The sequence below is a fragment of the Topomyia yanbarensis genome, chromosome 3 (assembly GCF_030247195.1).
Source record: "Topomyia yanbarensis strain Yona2022 chromosome 3, ASM3024719v1, whole genome shotgun sequence".
In the NCBI taxonomy this organism is placed as follows: Eukaryota; Metazoa; Arthropoda; class Insecta; order Diptera; family Culicidae; genus Topomyia; species Topomyia yanbarensis.
In genome coordinates this window covers 200072799-200096370 of record NC_080672.1, presented here as the reverse complement: position 1 = coordinate 200096370, position 23572 = coordinate 200072799, and the positions used below count along the sequence as shown (strand labels likewise).

The following is a 23572-nucleotide window of genomic DNA, read 5'->3' as shown; positions in this document are numbered from 1 at the left end:
TTAAATCCAAACCACCCCACCCACCCACTTTGCAAATCATTCTGTGACACCGCACAGTGGCGGGTCTTCAAACAAAAGTCGGTCAAAACCTTAAATGTTACCTAATTTGGCTGAAAATCACAATTTAAGCTAATTTTGAGGTGCTGAGCTCATTTTTGATGTCAAAAGTAGAAAAATATTAAATGCATTTTTCCATACAGTGTCATTGAACCTTTCTTGTAACTAAGATCCTGTTTTCATGATAGATTTTCCATTACTGTACACCAATGTCAGCAATATCATAAAAAATGAAGAACACTACTTTAAATCCATTGTATAACGTGTTGGTTTACTGTAGATTGTCTAACTATTTTACACAAAACACCATGCGCCTCCATATCAGCAACAAAGCTTCAAAATCTCCTTAAACCTTTTTGCGCACTTAGGCGCAGAACGAGACCATGATATTCGAAAAGTAGAGGTTATTTCCCATAGAATGTGTACTATGTGACCGTTCCGAAATGATTCCGAAATTTCTACACAATACATTAGGGAAAGAAGTATTTTTGATCTGATTACCTCAAACATATTTAAACTAAAAAGTCATAATTCCAAGCAAAGTTACCAAATGTATTTTATTCACTAACCAAGTTTTTTCGTTCCTCTACAGAATGAAACTAGTTATGCTACAATCGGACCAAAATCAAAAGAGCAACATGCATTTGAAGTGAACGGAGTAATGGTGATTTCGGAAATGAAAATCATTAAAAAGTCCGGACTTTGCTACGTTTAAACTCATCTTAAAAATCGTATTCTTAGCCAATGATCACAAAATTTTGAATATACACCATTCAATACATGAGAAATTTAGAAAAAATATAAAATATCAATATTTCAAAAATAAATTTTTGAGGTTTTGGCCAGCCTCCAGCCACTGTGCACCGTGCTGGTACCCGAAAAATCCGCACACGGCCACCGCTGCCGAAAATGCATAGCGTCTACCGCTTATTGTAGTGCCCAGACGCTGCAGCCATGATCTTACCCGTTCGACATAAGAACAAAAACTGATTCAAACGGGTACGCGTCACCTCTATTTATAAGCTAACCGTATATGGTTTAGTCACTTAGGTGCGAGTGTGTGCAAATGCCAACGTTACCGAAAATCGATAGCGCTTATTGCATCGCCCGGAGACGATGTTGCTCGTTTGGGATAAGAGCAACAACTGATTTAAACGGACATGCGTTGCTTCTCTTTATGACTTTTCGTGTTTCATTGAGCAACTAAGCTGCCCTCTCTTGACGGCTGTGTTTGAGAAATCTGCCTCACGAATGGTAATTTTCCCGTTTTTCATGAACTTTTTAATTTTACCAATTTCCAAAAGTCTACTTTTATTGGGAAGATATTCAGTTATTACCAATATTTAAGTTAGGTGTTTCTGAATCGGTTGGTGTATGAATGATTAAAATCCATCTAGTAATATCGGAGTTATAAGCGTGCAAACCTTACATAGTTTCGTTACATGGGAGATAGTTTAGATTTTAGAATGTCACCTAGCCCCAGATAGTGGAGTAAGACATTTTTAATGTCAAAATATCAACTCGATAATCTATGAAGAATGCAATCATATACGAAGGCATCTGGATACATATGGACACTTAATGGAGAGTTCCGGGAATTCCGGAACACGGTTCCCAGGACGAATATAATTTTTATGATAATCATGGAATGATGCACATCAAAAAACATCAACTCGATGATCTATGAAAAATGCAATCATATTGAAGGCAACCGGACACATACGGATACTTGATGGAGAGTTCCGGGAATTCCGGAACATGGTTCCCAGGATGAATTTTATTTTTATGATAACCGTGGCATGCGGCACATCAAAAAACATCAACTCGCTGATCTATGAAGAATGCAATCATATACGAAGGCAACTGGACACATATGGACACTTGATGACCAGTTCCTGGAATTCCGGGACATGGTTCTAAAGACCAATTGTATTTTTTATGATAATCATGGCATGCGGCACTTCAAAAAACATCAACTCAAAGAACTATGAAGAATTCAATCATATACGAAGGCATCCGGATACAAACGGACACTTGATGGAGAGTAACATAACCAAACAAATCAATTCGATGATTTACGAGGAAAGCAGGCATATATGAAGACAACCGGACACATGCGGTCTATTGATGTTGTGGTTCCGTGGATTCCGGAACACGGTTCCTTGGCCGAAATATTTTTCTGTAAGATCTGTAATGTATTTAAAGCAACGCCTTGATACTACACTCCGTTACGTAACTTATTTTTTTAAGTTTTACCCAAAATAGCTCGGTCGCATTTTTTGATTTTGAGCTAACGCTCTCTTGTCCAAAAGTTATCCTCGTGTACTTGCAGTAATTCGCACACTGTGATTGAGTGCAAATATCAACGAACCACAAGGAGATAAAATAGAATTGGATAATATTTTTTTTACCACCACACCCCTCAACCCACATTATTGACATTTTGTTTTGCGCCAGCTTTACCCTCTACTCCTTCTACTATAACATCACCAATACCATACAATGGTAAACTTCATATGCGTGATGAACGATAATTTTTCTCTGTTGGTGTGGTGAAAAAAATTATCGTTCATCACCAGCTTCTCAACCTCATCTTTACCCCATTTTAGTGCCGATTTGATTTGCCTTTTTAGGAAAATATTTCTCAGCGATCATAATCAATGCAGAAATTTGTGGGAAGTCTAATGAGAAACTCATAAGTAAAATGTCGCAGAATAAGTAACCACAAGTCGCCACAATAAAGTTATTATTTGTCTCCGATTTTCTTATTCATACTGGACATGTTTGTAGACATGGTATTCAGGAGTGACATTCAGTTTATACGGGACATGTTGTGATAGGAGCCCAAATTTGGAGCGATGACACACTCACATGCGATTTGCTATAATCCGAACAGCTTAAGAGTAACAAAACAAATGCTTTTCTGCTCCAGAGTATTTGTTTTGTGTACTACGGTTTCACAGACCATTAGCAATCGTTCCTTAAAGAAAGGAAAATAAAGCGTGTTCCCGAATTCACGGAACCGGCCATCAAATGTCCGTATGTGTCTGGATGACTGCTTTCTTCGTAGATCATCGAGTAGATGTTTTTTGATGAACCACATACCTCAACTCAAAAACAAACAAAAAAACGAATAAAAAATGTCGTCCTGTGAACTGTGTTCCGGAATTCCCGGAACTGAGAATCTTGTGTCCGGATGCCTTCATACATTATCATGTTCATCTTGGAAAACAAAATTCGACCCGGGAACCGTGTTCCGGAATTCCTGAAACCGGTCATCAAGTGTCCGCTTGTATCGATGCCTTCGTATTCTTCATAGATCATCGAGTTAATTTTTTTTGATGTGCCGTATTTCGGAATTTCCGGAACTGGCCATCAAGTGACCGTATGTGTCAGGATACCTTTGTATTGCATTCTTCATAGATCTTCGACTTGACGTTTTTTGGAATTCTCGGAACCGGGCATCATGGGTCCGCATGTGTACGGATGTCTTCGTATATGATTGCATTCTTCATAGCTCATCGAGTTGATGTTTTTTGATGTGCCGCATGCTATGATTATCATAAAAATAAAATTTTACCTGGGAACCATGTTCCGGAATTACCGGAACTGGTCATCAAGTGTCTACATGTGTCCGGATACCTTCGTATATGATTACATTCTTCATACTTTATCGAGTTTATGTTTTTTGATGTGCCGCATGCCACGATTATCATAAAAATAAAATTTGTCCTGGGAACCGTGTTCCGGAATTCCAGGAATTGGTCATAAATTGTCCACATGTGTACGGATGCCTTCGTATATGATTGCATTCTTCATTGATCATCGAGTTGATGTTTTTTGATGTGCCGCATGCCATGATTATCATAAAAAAAATTTTGGCACGGGAACCGTGTTCCGGAATTCTCGGAACTGGTGTTAAATGGTCCACATGTGTCCGGATACCTTCGTATATGATTACATTCTTCATAGTTTATCGAGTTTATGTTTTTTGATGTGCCGCATGCCACGATTATTATAAAAATAAAATTTGTCCTGGGAACCGTGTTCCGGAATTCCAGGAATTGGTCATAAATTGTCCACATGTGTACGGATGCCTTCGTATATGATTGCATTCTTCATTGATCATCGAGTTGATGTTTTTTGATGTGCCGCATGCCATGATTATCATAAAAAAAAATTTGGCACGGGAACCGTATTCCGGAATTCTCGGAACTGGTGTTAAATGGTCCACATGTGTACGGATGCCTTCGTATATGATTGCATTCTTCATAGCTCATCGAGTTGATGTTTTTTGATGTGCCGCATGCTATGATTATCATAAAAATAAAATTTGACCTGGGAACCGTGTTCCGGAATTCCAGGAACTGGTCATAAACTGTCCACATGTGTACGGATGCCTTCGTATATGATTGCATTCTTCATAGCTCATCGAGTTGATGTTTTTTGATGTGCCGCATGCTATGATTATCATAAAAATAAAATTTGACCTGGGAACCATGTTTCGGAATTACCGGAACTGGTCATCAAGTGTCTACATGTGTCCGGATACCTTCGTATATGATTACATTCTTCATAGTTTATCGAGTTTATGTTTTTTGATGTGCCGCATGCCACGATTATCATAAAAATAAAATTTGTCCTGGGAACCGTGTTCCGGAATTCCAGGAACTGGTCATAAACTGTCCACATGTGTACGGATGCCTTCGTATATGATTGCATTCTTCATAGCTCATCGAGTTGATGTTTTTTGATGTGCCGCATGCTATGATCATCATAAAAATAAAATTTGACCTGGGAACCATGTTCCGGAATTACCGGAACTGGTCATCAAGTGTCTCTATGTATCCGGATGCCTTCGAATGTGATTGCATTCTTCATAGATCATCGAGTTGATGTTTTTTGATGTGCCGCATGCCATGATTATCATAAAAAAATAAATTTCGTCCTGGGAACCGTGTTCCGGAATTTCCGGAACTGGTCAGAAAGTGGCAAATCTATATTAAATCTTTATTGAATTAATTGCTTGTTATACTAAGTAGACGATCTGATAAGATTTGTTGAAATAATTTAGTGTTTCTGTTATAATAAAGCGTATGCAATGTAAGCTCATGAATGGCCACTTTTGGGAACCGCTCCCAGGAACTGGCCAATTCTTATTACTCATATATGAAGTGCAATTATTATGTAAGAAGGTCATTTCTAACAAATTCTTGTCGAAAAATGTTGAATTCTAGCGTTGTTTTGAAAATATTTATGAAAAACTGAAAATGGCCAAAAGTTGGTACCCCACTGCAATCTGGATTTACTCCGGGGTCGTAGCTCCGAATACAATTTTTAAAGCATTTTCGAAAATTGGAATAATTTCCGGTTCTTTGGCAAAAAACTGCATCAAAATCGATTAAACAGAAAAAAAGTTATGGCCAATTGAACGTCGATTTTGGTGTATCGAAGAGGGCTTGGTAGTTTGAAGGTTAAAATTAGGTCTTGTGCCCTTAACGCGCAAAACGGTTTAGTCCAATTTTTATTGCATAATACCAGGCGTTTGGTTTCTTGAACCAAAAGACAAGAGTTCGTCTTCGCTTTCTCGTCAGCAAACCAGAGCTATATTTGCTTCCCGGGACATCACTCGGGACATGTGGCTTTAGGCGTTCACATATGTCGTGTGAACTGTTTGGAATTTTTGTGTCTAACTAGTGCTAATTTGGGTACTAGTTTAGATACATCGTCTAACTAGACACCCAGATGGTGCTAGTTACTGACGAGATGAATTCGAAACACAAAAAAAAAACAAAACTTAATTAAAATTAGGTCTTGTGCCCTTAACGCGCAAAACGGTTTAGTCCAATTTTTATTGCATCGAATGTCAGTTTTTGTCGATTTATCTAACAGAAACAAAATATTGTTTCAACCCTTCTCGATGTCCCCTACACATTATATCACGTTAGAGTTGCGTAAATCTACCAAATCGTTCAGACTTCTTTGTAAAGAGTCTTTGTTTAACTTGTTTTGAATCCTTATAACTTCAATATGGACACAAAAACTATAATTATGTAATTAATGATTCTGATAGAACTATTTTTTTTCATAACACTCTGGTAAAACTTTGGCCGTAAGTAGGGTAGCTGTCCCGTAATTCATCTTAGCCCCTGTATTCCCGAGCGAATTCTCATGAGTTCAAACACCATACAACCCCATTAAAATACCATAAACATGGTCCGCGCCAATTTTTACAACCATCAAAACACCTGAAATGGTCTCAGAAACCAATAAAAACGCTAAAATATAGTTTTTAAGTGGGATCTCCCGAACCATGGTGATGGTGTTCTCATGGGTTGAACCCATTACAAACACTATCAAAACACCATGCAGTGGAGGTGAATTTGGACCATGATCATGGGGGCATTATGGGCTTTTCGTTTGCTCGGGTTCCTACCCATCCACCCATTTGAACACATTAGACTAACAGCACCGCAGCGTGGGTAATAGCGATTTGCTAACCGCCATCATAACACGACACCGCACCGGCGGTTCGTAAACAGGTTGGGAAATGGAAACTTATTGTTTCGGTTTATAGCGAGTGTGTATATTTGATAACTTCTTTCAACTGACGCCAACGTTGCTATTCGTAGAAAGTAAGCATAGGAAAGGAAAATGTAAAAAATAGGGTCAGTCATGATTTAAATAACACTTTTTTAAAGTTTACTGAAATGACAATAGAATTATTGAAATTAAAAGTTTATTGTTGTTTTAATGAAAATATATTTTCAAACCTTGATTCACACCAATTATTTTGTCCTTTGATGCAATGAACAGCATTTGTTTGAATTCAATAACACATATTTAGGATTATGCTGTATGTTTACTGCGTGAAAGTAAAAATGAGTGCATCGAAGCAACTAGGATTGAACTGGAAGATGCAGCATTATGTCAAGCTGTATATGATGTGTCCCAGGATCAGATTGATGGGTCAAATCAAAAGCGCTTGGTTCAGAAAAGAATACCTAAAATGAACTTGGACGGACACAAATCACACCTGTTTCATCATCACCATCTAGTTTCAGGCGGTGGTTCATCATATTTTCGGGGGATAATATGATGTTGTGGTGTATAGTGAAATGTATGAACGTGAATGCACTACCCTAATAATGTGCTGACTAAAAGCCATTTTTTTCATTGTACCAAAACAGTAGTTTAACAATAATTTATACTACAGTCTAATATGACATTACAATACAAAATCAATAAACTTTAATCTTTCTCCATAAAATTTCAAAATTCACTAACTTTGTGAAAAAGGAGATGGCGGGGTTGGACGGTAGTACTTAACATTATAAAAATTGATATTTTAATACATTCAAACATTTCTTATATTGCTCATAGAAACAGTAACACGAAATGTTAATTAACTAATTTATTGTTGGACAATAAAATTGATTGTTGCAAGAAATTTTATTACAAATTTACTAAAAGAATTCCACGTCGAACAATGTAGAAATATTCTATGATTCAAGGATAATTACTTTTGTTAATTCGTTTCAATAGTTTTTGACTTACTTCGAGAATTTTATCCAAACTGTTGATACATGGATGTGGATTTGACGACCAATTTGGTAAGCAGCAAACGTCACGTTCAAAAATGTTCGAACGTTCGACTGTTTAATCTACCTATGAATATGACCTGTGTCAGGCCATGGTAAACGCCGGAAGATCCTTTGGCTCGGTCTATGCTCATACAAACAGACCTAACAGACCGATTTGAAAAGTACATCGACTATATTCAAAAGAGCACATCTGAACATTACATTACATTACGCTACCTACTGTGGCTTCAGCTCATCGCATCGCAAAAAGCGATGCATTTAACAGGCGAAGCTCTAATAGAATTTCAAATTTTTACGAAACGACACGGTTTACACCATAGTTAGTGATCACGTTCAAATTATATCTTCATATAAACTTGCAGTAAAAAGAGAACCCGTTAATTTGCCTAAATCAATAATCAATCATGAAAAATTCAATAACGACTTCCAAAATCTTATAGAAAAGCATCGAGTTGATTGATGATGTAGATGTATGTCTTACAAATATCATCACAACCTACAATTCTTTACTTGCGGAAAACACTAGAACGGTCTCCAAAACTTTTAAATGTAAAGGCGTTTTTTGCCCCTGGATCAATTTCGATTTGTGGACACTGATTAAAATCAAAAGCAATTCTCTGAAACGAGTAAAAAATAACCCCAATGATGAAAACCTCAAAGCTCTTCTGCAACACATAACTAAAAAAGTTAATCTACTGAAAAAGCGGTGCAAAAAGGCGTACTTTGAAAACCTTCTATCCAACACAACTCATTCAAAACTTTGGAAAAATATTAATACCATTTTTGGTCGTTCAAAGTCGGATGTTCCCATCAGCCTAATTTGCAATGATATCGGAGTCACTGAGACTAAAGAAGTATGTAATGTTTTCAACGAATATTTCTCTAGTATTGGCAAAAATTTGGCTGACAATATTCCCACGAGTCCCAACTCAAATCCTATTACAAATATACAACACGTCCAAGAAACAATCTTCTTGCGTCCTGCAACCATAAACGAAGTGATCCTTTTGATTAAAGACCTCGAAAAAAATAACAGTTGTGGTCCTGATAAGATCCCCGCTAGTGTTCTTAAGAGTATCTGTACCACTTTTGCAAATATCCTAACCAAAGCTTTTAATTTAATAATTCAAACCGGCAGGTACCCAGACTGTTTAAAAATAGCCCGAGTAATTCCAATTTTCAAAGCTGGTGATCCAAACCAACCTTGCAACTATAGACCAATTTCAACATTGTGCGTTTTCAATAAAATTCTTGAGAAATTGCTCATCACTCGACTACTCGAGTTTTTGAACAAACACAACATAATTTACAACTACCAGTATGGGTTCAGACAGGGCTGCAGCACTTTAATTGCAATGACCGAACTAATTGACTCCATCATTAGTCAAATTGATAGCAAAATAATTGTTGGTGCCCTTTTTCTGGACCTAAAAAAAGCATTCGATACTCTGGATCACTCAATCCTGCTTAAGAAGTTAGAATGCTATGGTATCAGGGGATTAGCAAATCATATTATTCGTAGCTATCTGTCGTATAGGAACCAATTCGTATCTATTGGAGACTCGTGTAGCTCTTATAGACAAATAGAAATAGGAGTGCTCCAAGGCAGTAATATTGGGCCACTGTTATTTTTATTGTATATCAATGACCTAGGTAGACTCGGGTTAAAAGGGACTCCTCGTCTTTTCGCGGATGACGCAGCGTTGTTCTACCCGAACAACAACTGCCTGGATATTGTACGCGACATTGAATCGGATTTAAAAACACTAACGACGTATTTCAACGAAAACCTTCTTTCCTTGAACCTATCAAAAACTAAATATATGCTGTTTCGTTCATCTAGAAGAGCTATAGGCGTGCATCCAGACCCAAGAATGGGACAGTCTGTAATTCAGGAAACTAACTGCTTCAAATATTTAGGACTTCACTTAGACCCCACACTCTCCTGGATTGAGCATATAACATCTATATAGAGAAAAGTTGAAAAGTTTATTATGCGCACATCCATTCATTGCTGAACTACCTTGTATCTGTGTGGGGCCGTGCCAGTATTTCGAATCTGAAAAAGCTACAAACGCTTCAAAACAGATGTCTTAAAATTATTTATAAAAAACCATTTATGTACCCTACTATTTTGTTATACAATAATAATGCCCATAACATTTTACCTTTGCTTGGGTTGACTAACTACCAAACAATAATGTACATCCACAATGCTTTGCATAATACTATTGCTCATAATAATCTAGAATTAACGACAGGAATTCGAGCTCACAGCACTAGACAAGCCAACCATTTATTATACTCCAGAGTATCCACGAACCTTGGTCAAAGACGCATTTCTTTCATCGGACCTAAGTTATTCAACCAGCTTCCTACTGATTTAAAGCAAATAACATGTCGCACTCGTTTCCATGCAAAATTGAAACTAATTTTAAAAAAATAAAATAGAAGAATTTTTAATATAAACTTGGTTCACCACCAATCGAACTTATTCCTTTAGCTATAATTGGTTAACATTTTTTAAATAAAAACGCTTTTTATCCACCTAACAGTGTGATGAGTAATTTCTTATAACTCTTATCACTCTCTTCGGATATTATATCGTTTGAGAACATTTTGAACTTGATGCTTCACGATGTTTTTGACAACACATACTACATGGGATAGTGGCAGGACTCAGAGAATCGCTCAAATCAGCATAGGACAACATCAGTGCTAGAAATCTCAAACCAAATCAATAAGAAAGCGAAAAAATGGCCCATAAAATAGACATACCATCGAATTATTGTTAATGCTCTGTTAATAAAATATCTGAATTGTGGTGGGAAAACTGAATTTTCCTAAAGGGGTTATGTATTATTCATTCGCATGTATGAAAAAAGCCTTATGTTTACATTTGTAAGTATCGCCCTTTTAACAAAAAAGCGTTGAAATGAAATCGCAGCTCCCGATATCACGCTATCTCTGAAGTGCATGCCTGCCAAATTTTACTTCGACATCGACTTTTTCTAAAGAACAAATAAAAACCTCTCAAAAACGAACCGTTTGGGGAAATCTGGAATTACTGGAATTTTCATTTTCACGAAACTTTTCGATAGCCTTCCGTCACTTGCGTTAATGCACTGGGTTCACAGTGCTCCGAAAATCTAGCGAAATCGTCTTAGGGCACCAGCGGGTCTAATTCAGAGCTATTTGCGCGGTGAGTTAAATCTGTAAAGAACACTAAAAATTAATTTCTATTCCATAATTTTCAGTTCAGCAATTCGAGAGATCGTGCTCACCGCAAGCCATGAAAAATAGACTACGTTGTGAAGCGATGGTCACTATTTATTAAAAAATCACGGTTAAATAAAAAATTAAACTATTAAAAAATTTCAAATAGTTTATAATTTTCACAAACTTATTAGGAAAAATTGTTTAATAAGTTTTCGTAATATTGTGTAGGAAAAAAGCTGAAAATTTTAGTATTTTCTCTATCTGCAACATATAAACCCTTAAGTATACCAATTAATTGGTATACGAATTGGAATAGGTTCGCCAAATTTTGGAAGACGTCTATAAAATAACCCCTTGAAAGCTACCTAAAAATTGTTGTAGTTCGAAGCAATACAAAAATTATATTTGGCAATTCATATTTGGCTGATAAAATTGGAGTGTCAATGTATTATAGTAGATATTCAGCATTCGAAGAAGTTTCTTGTGAACGAGTGTAGAACGACTTTGTTTCTACGGTCAGCGGTGTAGCCAGAAATTCGGTTTGGTGGGGGTTTGGTGAAAATCGATCATACTGTCCAAACGGCATAATTCCGAAACCATAATTTTTAAAGTTTTAAAATTATGCAGAATTATTTTCCAGAAAAAAGTAACAAGGTTCGTGTCTTTAGCGAATTTGTTGAGACTTTATTGTAGTCATGAATAAAACCTGAGAAAATTCACCATAAATACTTCTTGGACGATACACCGTCAAAATTATTTTATCAAATGATGCGCTGTTTAACGTTTGTAAAACTCCTTGAAGATACTAAACCTCCGAAATTGGCGGTTTCATAATGATGCTATCTTGACCTTAAATTACTGTTTTTAAACATTTGACCTATACATATAATTGGTCATACAACAAAAATCAAGTGCTCATCAAAATCGATCAGAACCTGCTAGAGTCGAATGGAAATCGTCATTTTTCATAAATTTCTCTCTACATTCAGAAAGTGTTATCCTCGTTATTAATCATATTACGTTTTCGTCTCAACTCGACGCATTCCCAAAATAAAAACCTGTTTTAGTCCACCTAGTGATGCAATTGTGCTTTTCTCATTTGTCCAGACTACGATTCCATGGCTGGTTATGTTCAATACGATGGTGGAAATGAATATTACATGTTCAGTACGATTTGCACATACATACAATGGATCGACAGCCACGATCTTGAGAAACTATGTGATACTGAAACATCGCTTGAAACCAGCAGTGGATCATGGAGAATGATCCGGGAGGTCCACGTCCTGCCGAAATTTTTCAACTTAAGAAATTTTAAACTAGTTTTAATTTTAAAGTAGCAACCCCTCACTGCATACCCCCCTCGGGCCGGTATGATTGACGATTTTTAGAGTGATTGCATAATCTTTCTATATGAGAAAGGCAAAAATGTACCAAAGTCCAAAAAAGTCAATTTTTGCCAAACATCTCAATGTTTCATGCATTTTAAAGGCATTTGGCATCAAAACTACAAATTTGATTTTGAAAATTTTTCATTTCAGTTTATATGGGAATTTGCTGTGTGATTGCACTCTTCAACTCGTAACTTCGAAACCGGGAGTCCAATCAATAAAAAATTCAGTAGCAGCCGATGGGAAGGTTGTACCTTTCATTTGAGACTGACTTTGTGCAAATCGATCCAGCCATCTCTGAGAAACAGAGGTCACATTTTTTTCTACATACACACAGACATTTTCCAATCTCGACGAACTCAGTCGATTTGCATATGACACTCGGCCCTCCGGGTCGGGATTAGATTGACGAATTTTAGAGTGAATGAGAAAGGCAAAAGCATTTTTAGCAAATGTTGAAAGTTATGCATTTTTTTGGTGAACAATTCTATGTTTCATAGACATTAAATCAATTTTAACTTCGCTTCCTATTGAATAAAGACCCTTATTACAGTACATCTCTACAAAAACGAGATTAATTTGAAAATAAATCTGAGGATTATGATTGATTACAGAACTCTGGAATTTTCTATTGGAATGTTTTCAGGCAGGAATTTGATATTGATGCTATTAGACAACTGTGAATTCAAGACCTATAGATCAGTTACATATCAGGACCCCATTCCGACAATTTATCAAAAGTCCTCATGATGTTTACAACAACAGGTTATCAATCTACGGATCAGATAATTGTTATTGTAAAATTGAATTAAATCAGTCTGCATCAATAAATTTTCAACTTCAATCCAATTTTTTTTTTTGGGTGTGGGGGGTTGTATGGTGTTAAACCCCAAAACCTTCTCTTGGTTACGTAGCTTGTAGTTATTTATTTCGCTTTTCATTTTCCGATATGTTTCAGATCGATCCGATGGTTATAAGTTAGAAAAATTGCAGTCGGAAGGTTCGCACAAATGAATATTTTTGCACTGATAAGTTATCAAGTTCCTTCCAGACAACTTGGAAGTGTTCGGTGATTATTTCTAGCGGTTGTAGATAGAAAAATGAAATACAAAATTCGTTTTATCGTAATAATGTTTGGCTTATTTCAATGGATTATTACTATATTGAACAATAAATAGGCGACAATCCATAACTTTTAAAGTATTCAAAATAGATATTTAAAGTCTTCAGTAAAGTTATTCGCAAAAGTAAGAGCTACAAATTTGCTGAAGACGTCATTTCGATATAATCACTTCCAAGAAAATTTGTGAAAATATCTCACTCATAGGGGGACTAATCAGCAAAAGCACAATACCAAAAGAAAGGGCATATTATCTTCATTAAATTCTCCGAAGATACTATTTACCTAAAATAAACCGTTTTGGCGCTAATAATAGATTACATGTTTTACATTTCTTATAAAAGAAATGTATAGAATTCGCTCAAACTTTCAAGATTTTTTCCGAGGCCCGGAGGGCCGAGTCTTATATACCAATCGACTCAGCTCGACGATTTGGGACAATGTCTGTGTGTGTGTGTGTGTGTGTGTGTGTCTGTGTGTGTGTGTATGTAACGGACAAATTCTCATTCGTGTTTCTCAGCAATGGCTGAACCGATCTTATCCAAACCAATTTTAAATGAAATAACTAAAAAACAGTATGAACGCTATTAATTTGTTTTTGATTCTGATGTTTAGTTTCCAAGATATGAATGTTTGAATGTGTAAAAATGGCGTTTTTTGCAGTTTTTTTGAATTATCTGCCGAAATTGACAATATAGATTAACACTTTATATGTTTTTAGACAGCTTTAACGAATACCTTTCAAACAAGCTATAGATTGTTGAAATCGGACCATTATCAAAAGAGATATTTAACATTGAATGCGGACGAAAGATTTTTATCATTTCCCATTGCCAGAAATATGACCAAAAACATGTAATCTATTATTAACGCCAAACCGGCTTATTTTAGGTCAATAGTATCTTCGGAGAATATAATGGAGGCAATACGCCCTTTCTTTTGGTATTGTGTTTTTACTGATTAATCTCCCTATGAGTGAGATATTTTAACAAATTTTCTTGGAAGTGGTTATATCGAAATGATGCCTTCAGCAAATTTGCAGCTCTTACTTTTGCGAATAACTTTACTGAAGACATAAAATATCTATTTTGAATACTTTAAAAGTTATGGCTTGTTGTTTGTGGATTACCTTTTGTCGCCCATTTATTGTTCAATATAGTAATAATCCATTGAAATAAGCCAAACATTATTACGATAAAAAGAATTTTGTATTTCATTTTTCTATCTACAACCGCTAGAAATAATCACCGAACACTTCCAAGTTGTCTGGAAGGAACTTGATACCTTATCAGTGCAAAAATGTTCATTTGTACGAACCTTCTGACTGCAATTTTTCTAACTTATAACCAACGGATCGATCGGAAACATATCGGAAAATGAAAATGAAGTAAATAACTCCAAGCAACGGCGTAGCCAAGAGAAGGTTTTGGGGTTTACCAACTTCCCTCCCTACCACACCCAAAAAATATATTGGATTGCAATTGAAAATTTATTGATGCAGACTGATTTAATTCAGTATTACAATAACAATTATCTGATCCGTACATTGATAACCTGTTGTTGTAAACATCATGAGGACTCTTGATAAATTGTCAGAATGGGGTCCTGATATGTAATTGATCTATTGGTCTTGATTTCACAGTTGCCTAATAGCATCAATATCAAATTACTGCCTGAAATCATTCCAATAGAAAATTCCAGAGTTCTGTAATCAATCATAATCTTCAGATTTCTTTTCAAATTGAGCTCGCTTTTGTAGCGATGTACTGTAATGAGGGTCTTTATTTAATAGAAAGCGAAGTTAAAATTGATTTAATGTCTATGAAACATTTGCTAAAAATGTTTTTGCCATTCTCATTCACTCTAAAATTCGTCAATCTAATCCCGACCGGGAGGGCCGAGTGTCATATGCTAATCGACTCAGTTCGTCGAGATAGGAAAATGTATGTGTGTGTACGTATGCATGTGTGTGTATGTGTGTATGTGGAAAAAAATATGACCTCTATTAATCAGAGGGCTGGATCGATTTGCACAAAGTTAGTCTCAAATGAAAGGTACAACCTTCCCATCGGCTGCAATTGATTTTTTATTGATTGGACTTCCGGTTCCGGAGTTAGGAGTTGAAGAGTGCAATCACACAGCAAATTCCCATATAAACTGAAATGAAAAATTTTCAAAATCAAATTTGTATTTTTGATGCCAAATGACTTTATAATGCATGAACCATTGAGATTTGATATAAACTCGAAAAAATAATGTTTGAAAAAAATTGATTTTTTTTTACTCTTCTGCCTTTCTCATATAGAAAGGTTATGCAATCACTCTAAAAATCGTCAATCATACCGGCCCGGAGGGAGTATGCAGTGAGGGGTTGCTGTTTTAAAATTAAAACTAGTTTAAAATTTCTTAACAAGTTGAAAATTTTCGGCAGGACCCGGACCTCCCGGATCTTACTATGTGATACTGAAACATCGCTTGAAACCAGCGGCGGTCAAGCGATGTTTCAGTATCACATAGTATCTCAAGATCGTGGCTGTCGATCCATTGTACGTATGTGCAAATTGTACTGAACATGTAATATTCATTTCCACCATCGTATTGAACATAACCAGCCATGGAATCGTAGTCTGGACAAATGAGAAAAGCCCAATTGCACCACTAGGTGGATCAAAATAGGTTTTTATTTTGGGAATGCGTCGAGTTGAGACGAAAACGTAATATGATTAATAACGAGGATAACACTTTCCGAATGTAGAGCGATATTTATGAAAAATGACGATTTCCATTCGACTCTAGCAGGTCCTGGTCGATTTTGATGAGAATTTGATTTTTGTTGTATGACCAATTATATGTATAGGTCAAATGTTCCAAAACAATAATTTAAGGTCAAGATAGCATCATTTTGAAACCGCCAATTTCGGAGGTTTAGTATCTTCGATGAGTTTTACATACGAACAGCGCATCATTTGATAAAGTAATTTTGACGGTATATCGTCCAAGAAGTATTTATGGTGAATTTTCTCAGGTTAATATTCATGACTACAATAAAGTCTCAACAAATTTGCTAAAGACACGAACTCTGTTACTATTGTCTGAAAAATTAATTCTGCATAATTTTAAAACTTCAAAAATTACGGTTTCGGAATTATGCCGTTTGGACAGTAAGATCGATTTTCACCAAACTCCCACAAATTGTAAAATTGGTATTGTAAAAAAACGTAAGGGTGGGACCGAAAAATTAATCAACGCCAAAGGGACTATATTCTATATATACTATCATTTTGTCAATTTCAATAGCAAACACAAATTTTAATTTAATAATTTCAAATACTTTATGAAGTTTTGGGTTTCGATCACTGAATCATGCAATCTAGGATGTAAAAAACACAATAGTTCTTAAATAGGAAATAAAACCAAGTCTGGAAATATTCACTGTTGATTTTCTTTGAATGGTATCACTGCTACTATCGCTTTTTTCAAGCAAAAGCGTTGATTTCTTAGTTCTCAGTCGCGTTGTAAATTTGAGTAAAGTATAAACTTCAAATCGATTAAAAAAATTCGATTTTTTGGTTCAGTACAATATACATAACCCCTTTAGGAAAATTCAGTTTTCCCACCACAATGCATTTATTGAGGAATTTAGATATTTTATTAACAGAGCATTAGCAATAATTCGTTTGTATGTCTATTTTATTGGCCATTTTTTCGCTTTCCCATTGATTTGGTTTGAGATTTCTAGCACTGATGTTGTCCTATGCTGATTTGAGCGATTCTCTGAGTCCTGCCACTATCCCATGTAGTATGTGTTATCAAAAACATCGCGAAGCATCAAGTTCTAAAAGTTCTCAAACGATATAATATCCGAAGAGAGTGATAAGAGTTATAAGAAATGTCTCATCACACTGTTAGGTGGATTAAAAGCGTTTTTGGTCATATTTCTGGCAATGGGAAATGATAAAAATCTTTCGTCCGCATTTAATTATAAATATCTCTTTTGATAATAGTCCGATTTCCACAATCTATAGCTTGTTCGAAAGGTATTCGTTAAAGCTGTCTAAAAACATATAAATTGTTATCTATATTGTCAATTTCGGCAGATAATTCAAAAAAACTGCAAAAAACGCCATTTTTACGCATTCAAACATTCATATCTTGAAAACTAAACATCATAATCAAAAACAAATTAATAGCGTTCATACTGTTTTTGAATTCTTTCATTTAAAATTGGTTTGGATAAGATCGGTTCAGCCATTGCTGAGAAACACGAATGAGAATTTGTCCGTTACATACACACACACACAGACACACACACACAGACATTGTCCCAAATCGTCGAGCTGAGTCGATTGGTATATAAGACTCGGCCCTCGGAAAAAATCTTGAAAGTTTGAGCGAATTCTATACATTTCTTTTATAAGCAATGTAAAACAATTGATAAATGCATTTTTTCTAGCAATAAGTAATAAATAAATTTAAATTGTTATGAGCTTCCTGCAAAGCTACGATGGGACCCTTAAAAATATTCTTTTCCGCTGAGTACTCGCCGTAGCTTCTTGTCAAATTTTGTGTTTTGTCGGTCTCGTATTGTTTTTTTTGTTCTCAGCGTTTCCGCGATTCGTAACTTTGTTTTGTTGTGCTGACCTTTTTTTTTGAACGCTGAGAACTGATGTGTCCACTACCAGGGGGCTCCGTTTGTGAGCTTTTTGGTGTGGGGGTAAGAGGCGGGCTATTAAATAAAAAATAAAAAAAAACCGATTTAATCCACCTAGCAGTGAGATGAGACATTTCTTACACATTTCACTATTGGATTAGTTTGCAGAACTCACGAGAAGTAGGCACCCAACTAGAGGTGGGATGAAAACAGTTTCTAGTCTTGCACGAATAAAATCTCGAATAAACTGAATAAATTATAGAAATCAACAAAACGACCGAAATAAAAAAGTAAAGCAAAGAATGAAACAATAGGTTTTTAAATTCATAAAATGAGTAGAAAAATTAATGTACATCAAAATTATAATATACACGAATCAAATTGGATTAGGTTATTACATAAAAATTAAGATTATATTTGGAAATAGTTATAAGATTAATAGAATAAATTGATTCATCTAACAAATTGAATGAAATAAAACGAATGACTGAACATGAAATGCATAAAATTAAAGATATGAATAAAATGAATCAAATGAATCGAATGAATCAAATGAATCAAATGAATCAAATGAATCAAATGAATCAAATGAATCAAATGAATCAAATGAATCAAATGAATCATATGAATCAAATGAATCAAATGTATCAAATGAATCAAATGAATCAAATGAATCAAATTAATCGAATGAATCAAATGAATCAAATTAATCAAATGAATTAAATTAATCAAATTGATTTAATTCATCCAGTGAATACAATGAATCAAATTAATGAAATGGATCAAATGAATAAAAAGAATGGATGAACAAAATGAATAAAGGATTCGTTTTCGAGCTCTCCATCGAGACAGAGGTTTTTTTTCTAGTCCGTAGTGCTGTGTGAGGCGATAAAGAATAGTTTTAATCCGCATTCAAGGTTATTTTGCCAGTTCGGTTCGGTCCTCAGTCTTTTGTTCGCGTGTGAGGATTAAACAATAGCCAGCTGTATAAGCTGGATCGTTTCGTCGTTGGACACCAGTTTAAAGCTAAGTGGTTTTTGTCTTTTGTAACACATTTATTGCTTTCTTCCGTCTGCGCGGGCGCTGACCCCGTGCGTTGACGTTTTCTATGGTTCCCTCTCCGGATGGTCAAATGGAAGTTGAATCGGGTTCAACTTCTAAGGCTCCCCCCCGGCCCAAATGCTATCCAGAACTCTCAACTGGTCCATTTGTGGTCTTCTTTCGGCCCAAGACTAAATCACTGAATCTTCTTCAGATTTCTAGAGACCTGACGGAACGGTTCTCGGCTGTGACCGAAATTTCAAAGGTCCGCTCGGACAAGATAAGGGTGTTGCTAGCCAACTCAAAGCAGGCAAACGATATTGCTTGCTGTGAGCACTTTACGCGGGATTATAACGTGTATATTCCGGCTGTAAGAGTACAATCCGAAGGCGTCGTAACCGATGAGAGTTTGACGTGCGAGGATCTGCTGAAGTACGGGGTTGGCCGATTCAGAGACCGCTTACTTCAGCCAGTTAAAATACTTGAGTGCAAACGTTTGCACTCAGTAGTAGTTGCGGGGGATGGTTCAAAAACGTACCCCCAATCAAACTCTTATCGGGTGACCTTCGCTGGTACCGCTTTGCCAAATTTCGTCCTCTTGCACAAGGTTCGTCTGCCTGTGCGTCTGTTTGTGCCGCGGGTCATGAATTGCACAAAGTGTAAACAACTGGGTCACACAGCCACCCATTGTAGCAAGGCCCGCTGTGGAAAATGCGGGGAGAATCATCTAGATGATTCGTGCAGTAGGCAAGCCGAAAAGTGTCCTTACTGTGCGGAGAGTCTGCATGATATCTCGGCATGTCCCGCGTACAAACTACGCGGGGATAAACTGAAACGTTCCCTTGCGGGACGATCCAAACATTCTTTCGCAGAAATGTTAAAGAATGCTACGCCACCATCCTCAGCAAACATCTATACTCACTTGCCTCCTGACGAGGGCGAGGCTGGTAACCCACAAGAGGGAACATCTACTAGGGTGCCTAGAATTTATAGGAAGAGGAGGAACATTTCCTCTCGTAAAGTTCCTTGTAAAGGCCAGAAGGTGTCCCTTGAGGGGGCTCCGAAAGTCACATCTATTGGAAGTGTTGCAACCAAACCGAAGCAATTAGCTCCTGGTCTCGGAGGATTAAGCTCAGAGAAGGAGTTCCCAGCACTTCCAGGAACATCAAAAATCCCAAGTGTTCCTTTGTTTCAGTTCGAGAGTAATCACAGCACTGGAATTATAAAACTCTCGGACATAGTGGACTGGATAATAAAAACTTTCAATATTACTGATCCTATTAAAAGTCTTATGTTAGCTTTTCTCCCTACAGTGAGAACATTTTTGAAGCAGTTGACTGCTAAATGGCCCCTCCTCTCAGCGATTGTATCCTTCGATGGCTAACTCATCGAACGAGGTCACGGATTTGATCACTGTTCTACAGTGGAATTGCAGAAGTATCATCCCGAAAATCGATTCCTTCAAAATTTTAATAAATAATTTGAGCTGCGATGCATTTGCATTATGTGAAACTTGGTTAACTTCCGACATAGATCTCAACTTCCACGACTTTAATATTATTCGCCTGGATCGAGACACCCCCTATGGAGGAGTGCTTTTGGGGATCAAAAAGTGCTATTCCTTCTACAGAATTAACCTTCCCTCGATAACAGGTATTGAAGTTGTCGCTTGTCAAGTAACAACCAAAGGCAAAAGCCTTTGCATAGCTTCCATATATATTCCCCCCAACACCGCGGTTGGGCACCGACGGCTACAAGACATCTTAGAATCCCTGCCAGCACCGCGACTAGTTTTAGGAGACTTTAACTCTCACGGTACAGCATGGGGTTGCCTCTATGATGATAACCGGTCTTCCTTAATTCAGGATCTTTGCGACAACTTCAATTTGACAATTTTAAACACGGGTGAAATGACACGGATTCCTGCTCCTCCAGCGCGCCCGAGCGCCTTAGACTTGTCCCTTTGCTCAACATCGCTGCGGTTAAATTGCACGTGGAAGGTAATTCCTGATCCCCACGGCAGCGACCATCTGCCGATTGTAGTCTCAATCAATAACGGTTCAAGGCCATTGAAATCAATCAATATTTCGTATGACCTCACACGAAATATCGATTGGAAGAGCTATGCTGCCGCGATATCCGACAACATCGAATCTACCCAAGAACTTCCTCCGGAGGAAGAGTACAGCTTTTTGGCTGGCTTGATTCTCGACAGCGCGAATCAAGCTCAGACTAAGCCAGTACCCGGCGCGAACATACAAAAACGCTCTCCTAATCCGTGGTGGGACAAAGAGTGCTCAGACGCGGAGAAGGCCGCCGCGTATAAGACCTTCCGGGACGACGGGTTACCCGCTAGCTATCGACAATATGCGACGTTAGAAACGCGAATGAAGAGTTTGATGAAAGCCAAGAAACGTAGTTACTGGCGCCGGTTCGTTGACGAATTAACGAGAGAAACATCGATGAGCACTCTTTGGGGCACGGCCCGGCGTTTGCGAAACCGAAACAGTACTAATGAGAGCGTGGAATATTCAAACCGTTGGATATTCGATTTCGCCAAGAAGGTTTGTCCGGATTCCGCCCCGGCACAGAAGATTTACCGCGCCGCGTCTCCTCACGATAGCGCGAACGAAACACCTTTTTCGATGGTGGAGTTCTCACTTGCTCTCTTGTCGTGTAACAATAAAGCTCCGGGACCAGACAGAATCAAATTCAACTTGTTGAAGAATCTGCCTGACTCTGCCAAGAGACGCTTGTTGAACTTATTTAATAAGTTTCTCGAGGCTAACATTGTCCCACTCGATTGGAGACAAGTGAAGGTCATCGCCATCCAAAAACCAGGAAAACCAGCCTCCGACCACAATTCGTACCGTCCGATCGCATTGCTATCCTGTATCCGGAAGTTGTTCGAGAAAATGATCTTGTTTCGCCTCGACAATTGGGTCGAAGCAAATGGCTTACTGTCAGATACACAATTTGGCTTTCGCAAAGGCAAAGGGACGAACGATTGTCTTGCGTTGCTCTCAACTGAAATTCAAATGGCCTATGCTAGCAAAGAGCAGATGGCATCAGTGTTCCTAGATATTAAGGGGGCTTTTGATTCAGTTTCGATCAACATTCTTTCAGAGAAGCTGCACCAGCATGGTCTTTCAGCGACTTTAAACAACTTTTTACTAAACTTGTTGTCGGAAAAGCACATGCATTTTTCGCATGGTGACTTATCGACATCACGATTTAGCTACATGGGCCTTCCCCAGGGCTCATGTCTAAGCCCCTTTTTATACAATTTCTATGTCAACGACATTGATGAATGTCTTGACAATTCCTGCACGTTAAGGCAACTTGCAGACGATGGCGTGGTGTCTGTTACGGGACCCAAAGCTGTCGATCTACAAGGACCATTACAGAATACCCTGGACAATTTGTCTGCTTGGGCTATTAAGCTGGGTATCGAATTCTCCAAGGAAGCGTGAACCAGCACAACTACAGCTTCTATTAATGGGTCAAACTATCGCTCAGGTCTTCACAGTAAAATATCTAGGGGTCTGGTTCGACTCGAAAGGTACTTGGGGATGCCATATTCGGTATTTGAAACAGAAATGCCAACAAAGGATCAACTTTCTTCGTACAATAACCGGAACATGGTGGGGTGCCCACCCAGGAGACCTAATTAGGTTGTATCAAACAACGATACTGTCGGTAATGGAATACGGATGCTTCTGCTTTCGCTCCGCCGCGAACATACATTTCATCAAACTCGAAAGAATTCAGTATCGTTGTTTGCGTATCGCCTTAGGGTGCATGCAGTCGACCCATACGATGAGTCTTGAAGTGCTGTCGGGCGTTCTCCCGTTGAAAAATCGATTTTGGGAACTCTCATATCGATTGCTCATTCGATGCGATATCTTGAACCCGGTCGTGATTGAAAATTTCGAAAGGCTTGTTGAGCTCAATTCTCAGACCCGTTTCATGTCCCTGTACTTTGACTACATGGCGCAGAATATTAACCCTTCTTCTTACAATCCCAACCGTGTGCATTTCATAAATACTTCTGAATCTACTGTTTTCTTCGACACATCCATGAAAAACGAGATTAGTGGAATTCCGGACCACATACGCCCACAAGTGGTTCCAAACATTTTTTATAATAAATTCCGCGAAGTCGACTGTTCTAAGATGTTTTATACTGACGGATCAAACCTCGAAGGATCCACTGGCTTCGGTATTTTCAATCAAAAGTGCACCGCCTCCTACAAACTCAGTGACCCTGCTTCAGTTTACGCCGCAGAACTAGCTGCCATTCAGTATACCCTTGGAGTCATTGAAACATTACCCGCAGGCCATTACTTCATCGTTTCGGATAGCCTCAGTTCCATTGACGCTATTCGCTCGATGAAACATGGAAAGCACTCCTCGTATTTTTTGGGGAAAATACGGGAGCTACTGAGTGCTTTATCTGACAACTCTTTCCAGATTACCTTGGTATGGG

The 23572-nt window shown here is 37.5% G+C and overlaps 1 protein-coding gene across 1 annotated transcript in view; it reads right to left on the bottom strand.

The window, feature by feature from the left end:
* The window catches only part of LOC131689751 (dystrophin, isoforms A/C/F/G/H), a 1859985-nt gene that overhangs the window by 1758373 nt on the left and 78040 nt on the right, over positions 1–23572 (bottom strand). The window lies entirely within an intron of this gene.